This window comes from Elgaria multicarinata, chromosome 1, assembly GCF_023053635.1.
Source record: "Elgaria multicarinata webbii isolate HBS135686 ecotype San Diego chromosome 1, rElgMul1.1.pri, whole genome shotgun sequence".
NCBI classification, from domain to species: domain Eukaryota; kingdom Metazoa; phylum Chordata; class Lepidosauria; order Squamata; family Anguidae; genus Elgaria; species Elgaria multicarinata.
In genome coordinates, this window is record NC_086171.1 from 157,084,528 (window position 1) to 157,089,581 (window position 5,054).

Consider the following 5,054-nt stretch of genomic DNA (forward strand, 5'->3'; position numbering starts at 1 on the left):
TGTCTGGACCCCAGTAAAATTCCATTAATGAGGCAGTACGATTGCACAATAAATGCATATGGTTGGATTCAGATTTAAGCTGGATCAACAGTGTTGGTGAGGTGAACTTCCCTGCCCCATGACAGCCCCTTGAGTCCCAGGAAAATACTACACAGAGAGAGTCAGGAGACAGTGCTGAATGGGATGAGCTGTGGTGTGTGGATATGTGGGTGAGGGAAGGGGGGCATGATCAAAAACTGGGTGGATGGACCTTCAGCGACTTCTCCATCCTCTCGTAGAAGTCAGATCCTGGGAGCACAAGAAGACAGGCTGAAACTCCTGGCATAGAACTGGAAAGGTAGAAATAAGACGTGCAGAATCTTTTTAAGGTTCAGCATTTCCAACTTTTCCATGGTCATTTATAAGGCTGTGCTTGACTATTTTGGCATAATGGGTGTAATGTTAATATGTGGAATGAAGCTTTCCATTGCATTGGTGTCGATCTGAGATTCCTTGTGTGAAGAAGAGACAGACAACATTTTCAGAGCAGTGAGGCCGCTCTGGCAGCACCATCACTGCATTTAGTTAAAGCATGCCTATTTCCCACAAGGGTTGAACATTGGAGGAGGGGTGATGACAAGAGATCTGTATGTTAAAGTAGATGCCAAGCGTGCACAGCACTCATTGGCTAGTCCTTGTGATATCACTAAGAAATCCAGTCCTCCAATTTTGCATGAAAAAAAGAATCCTGACCATGGGACATACTGACTTGCAATGATGGGAGTTGACTGCTAGAGGAGCCAGGCGGCCATTTTATTTTCAGCATACATCTATCTGAGGCAGGAGAGAAGGGGAGAGCAACGCTACTGAGCATGTTTGTGTGTTGTGCTATGGGTGAAGCAGGCCTCTGTATTCACTCTAATGGGGCAAAGAAATATTCATTAAAAATCAACTGAAAGAAATTTTTAAAAAAGAAAAGCCATTCCACCAATTAGAAGGAAGGAGGAAGAAAACCCCACCACTGGATTAATTACTAAGGATTTCCTGACTTCAGAAATCATGAGCACATATCCTTGTCACCTTATGCTATCAGTGTCATTTTGATTCAGAGACATTTATTTTTCTTTTGTACTTTAAATTGCCATCCTTCCCTCAATCTTTCACCAATCTTCATGGAATTTTCAGGTTATGTAAAACCAACACTTCTTTCTGAAACATGTAAATTTCGGGGAGATTGGTGAAATTTTAAAGATTTTATGAATGTTAGAATGACAACCCCCCAATTACAGCTTTATAATGGCGGAATGCAGAATCTATACTCATCGCCCTTAACTACATGGAAATCTAGGCTGAAAATTCAGGGTGCTTCTAGACAGAGGGCTCCCATTACTAGGAATCAAAACACACTGTGCAGCTATTCCAGCTTTTCTTCCTTAATCAACTTTTTTTGGTAAGAAAAAAAGATGGAAGAAGTGGTGGAAAAACACGGGAGGGCTACAGATGCAAGACAACGTTGTCTGGGCCCCCCATGGATGAAGCAGGATGACTGAACAATAAAACCCTTGTCTGGAAGCATTCTAAGGGCTGTGCTATAGGATCATGAGGTGGCAGGATGGGCATCATCTGTGAGGAAGACAGAGCTGAATTATAAACAGAACAGGGAGCTCTGACAGGAAAAGCAGTGAGTATTTTCCCTCCCTTCCCCTGCGCCCCCTGCAGTACCTCTTCAGTCAGTTTCTTCAAGGCCTGTCTGTCTGAAACACTTCCTGTATGGTCAAAGCTTCTTAAGTGCTCTGCTTGTTGCTCAGGTTCCTCATCTCCCAAGTGTCTGAAGTGGTCTCTCTTTGATTTTCACGCATGTAGCTGATGATACTGTTCCACAGAAAGCACGAGCCAGGACAGAAAATAAATCAAAGCAACAGGGGAGTCAGGAAAATATATTGTGACTGAAATGAAAATTCATGGAAGGTGAAGTACCTAAAAGAAGTCCTTCAAGGGAACAGCTGTGAAGTCTGCTAAATATCCCTGCCTTCCAAGAGATGAAGAGCCTTTCTAGATGAGGCTTTTATTGTGCGCTCGTGATTGCTCACTCAAGGCAGTTTGTGGGTCCTTTACACAACATCATTATTTCCAGAGCCTCTCCCATGATTTACAATCATTATTGTGTATTTTTTTTCCTAATGAGGAAAGTCTGGTATTATTTCAAAATGGCAGAATGAGAGTCTTGTGTAATTGCAGAAGTCCACTATACTACAGTGCCATCTAGTGATTTTTAACAGACCCCAGAACTGTTGTTTTTTAAATGGATACTGTTGTTTTTATGTTTCTGATGGTTTTTAAATTTTGTATACTATTTAATATTTACTGTTTTAACTTTTGTGAACCGCCCAGAGAGCTACGGCTGTGGGGCGGTATATAAATGTAATAAATAAATATAAATAAATATAGAAAGGCAGAGAAAGAAACCCCCTGGAAAAATGCACATGTAAAGGAGTCAATTTTAATCCCACAAAGAATAAGAAGAGGGGAGGGAATCTCTTTTAAACAAGAATATAGTCTTTAGTTTCTGTTGGACTGGCTGTCAGTGGAAGTAGAGAGTATCAGCAGCCCTAATAGGAGTATAGTTAAGGCAAAGAGAGAGAGAAACAAGAAGTTGCTCTCCAACGTACAAAAATGTAAGTGTAAATAATAAGATGTAACATACAATTTTAATATTTTACCTCTTACCAGTTATATCTGTACATTGCATCTTTCCATCCATGTAGGAAAAGGACATATTTCTGCATGTTCTGATATTAGCAGACATTCCGTGTATAGATAGTAAAGTGACGGGCAGATCAGGAACAGGAAAAACAACTAAGGCCCTTTCTATACCTAAGGGCCTTTGGGAAGGGAGGGGGGACAATCCCAGACTTACCAGGTTCATCCCCTAGCGTACAAATGTCAGCGCAACATCCCGGAAACAAACAGGGACATCGCGGGTGCCATTTTTTTTAAAAAAGAAAACACAGGAGCGCAATTGCACTTGAAGCGGAAAAGTGAAAAACAAACAAAAAGGATGACTTGTATGTACATAAATACCTGGCCTCTATCTGCTTTTGATATATAGGTAAGAAGGGACCTGACAGTATTAACATACTGAGTGCTAAGATCTTTCAACTTGGTTCTGTAATATTTATTTAACTTATAAATAAATATAATACATATAAACCACTTTGCTATCCACCTTCTCCAGGCTAAAGGAAGTGTGTGCCGGTTGCAACTTCCTTTCTGCTGCTCCGCAGTTTCTTGGGCACGACCGCGCAGGCAGGAACTGGGAGCCCTCCCTTCATATCCGCTGCCACCCATTGGCCAGCATAAGTTTGCAAGGAAAGGGAATCCGGGAAGCTTGTTGGTCCCCTTGGAGAAGACGGCCCCAGGAACCTCTTCTGCACGGGAGCACATCCGAAGTAGGACATCATCAGCCACAGTCTCCCAACCCGTTTGTAGCACATGGGCTTAAGTGGGCATTTAACACGTGTATCACTTTTTGAGCATGTAAAAAGTATACCTGAGTTGAGCCTCTATTACAAACAAGGGGTATCCACGCCACAATAGTACAGGAAGGCAATTACAGAGCACGTCCCTTTACCGTACAGTACTTAATTGTTCCTCCCCTCCTACGAAGTGAGGGCGGTCTTAAAGCACGAAGAGTAAGCTCATTTGTTTTCAGCTGAAACCATGATGCATTGCACTGAAAATTTCTCTCTCTCTGTATTTTCTGTTTATTGTGTATAGTGCAATTTTAAACCTAGTAGTATGAAAAACAGGTAGACCTTTCTCCATGTATCTTATATTATGGAAAAACAATATTAATGTTTGGCTCCCATGGGTCACTATCACCTAAGGAGCAGGCGTGGATGCTTTGGCAAGGATGGCACTGTGCTTTGATTTATACTCTGGTTTCTCTTCAGATCGCATAAATCTTTCGCCTTTTACTAAAGATTTCCGTGGAGAGGAACATTTATGAGTTTTTAACTAATTTTTTGAGGCCTGACTTCGGTTGGGCTACTTTTTCTGGTTACAAAAAATAGAGTGATAAAGGTTCTTTACTTCAAGTTTCTGTAGAAATTATTCTTTCATTCTGTAAGCATACGTTGTTAGCCTCTTTAGGCTAAGGAGAATTCTTCACTTTTCTAAGCTATCTCTAAGATCAGTCAGTCAAGTTTATTGATTTTGGCCAAGGGCCTTTGCATAAAACATACAACAATACAATCACCAGCAAATATGGAAAGACAAAGAATTTACAGAACTTAGACATAATGCACATAACACATGAGATACAAAATTTAAAAGTACAAAATAGTGTGTCATGGGTGATCAATAAGTGTTATGATGTAAATCTTCCTCTGTTTAATCCTATCTGGTTTTCCCCTTCTACCACCAGAAGTGGAAACGTAAGACCACATTGAGCTATTTGTTATGTTGCTATTGGGTTTGGTGCACCTCCTACACTTCCCTGTTCAAGTATTCTGTCTCCTAGTAATAACCATGTCAGTTAACCAGCACAGCTAGTTAATGCTGCCAAACAGTGACATTCATTCGCATCACCAGACGCTACTGTTTAAAACTGTTGGTTTTCAAAAACAAACTAACCCATAAAACTAATTTAAAACTAGACCCTTCAAATTAAAATCTGCTTCATACAACAATCAAACATGCAACTGCATACAATAGTCAAAGCATATTTGCTATCCCTTTAAAAGTAACATCCCCAGATTCAGCCCCTCCGACCGTCTCTCCACTCTGCTGTCTCTTCACTCCTTCCCTCTTCACGGACAGGTCTCTGAGCAATATATAGCTCCCCAGAACCCAGTTAGAAGGGGGCAAGGGCTGGTAAGTTACGACACTATGATTCTCCAAGTGACTGTCACTTCGTCTATCAGTAGGCCTCTAGGCAGCTGCTTCTTGCCCATGGCTGAGAGCCCTTTTGCTCTCGCCCTTTGCCTGGCACCTCCAGCACACTGGAGGCTTTAGTACCTGTGGAGATGGGTGGGGCAGACAAATGCTTTCGGGTTCAGCAAGAAACACCACAC

At 41.6% G+C, this 5,054-nt stretch overlaps 1 non-coding gene across 1 annotated transcript; it reads left to right on the forward strand.

Moving 5' to 3' along the window:
* Nucleotides 1-3,912: 3,912 nt before the first annotated feature.
* Nucleotides 3,913-4,028, forward strand: LOC134413469 (U5 spliceosomal RNA). The gene has a single exon (XR_010026482.1). It is a non-coding gene; the product is annotated as a U5 spliceosomal RNA (small nuclear RNA).
* The last annotated feature ends 1,026 nt before the right edge of the window (nucleotides 4,029-5,054 follow it).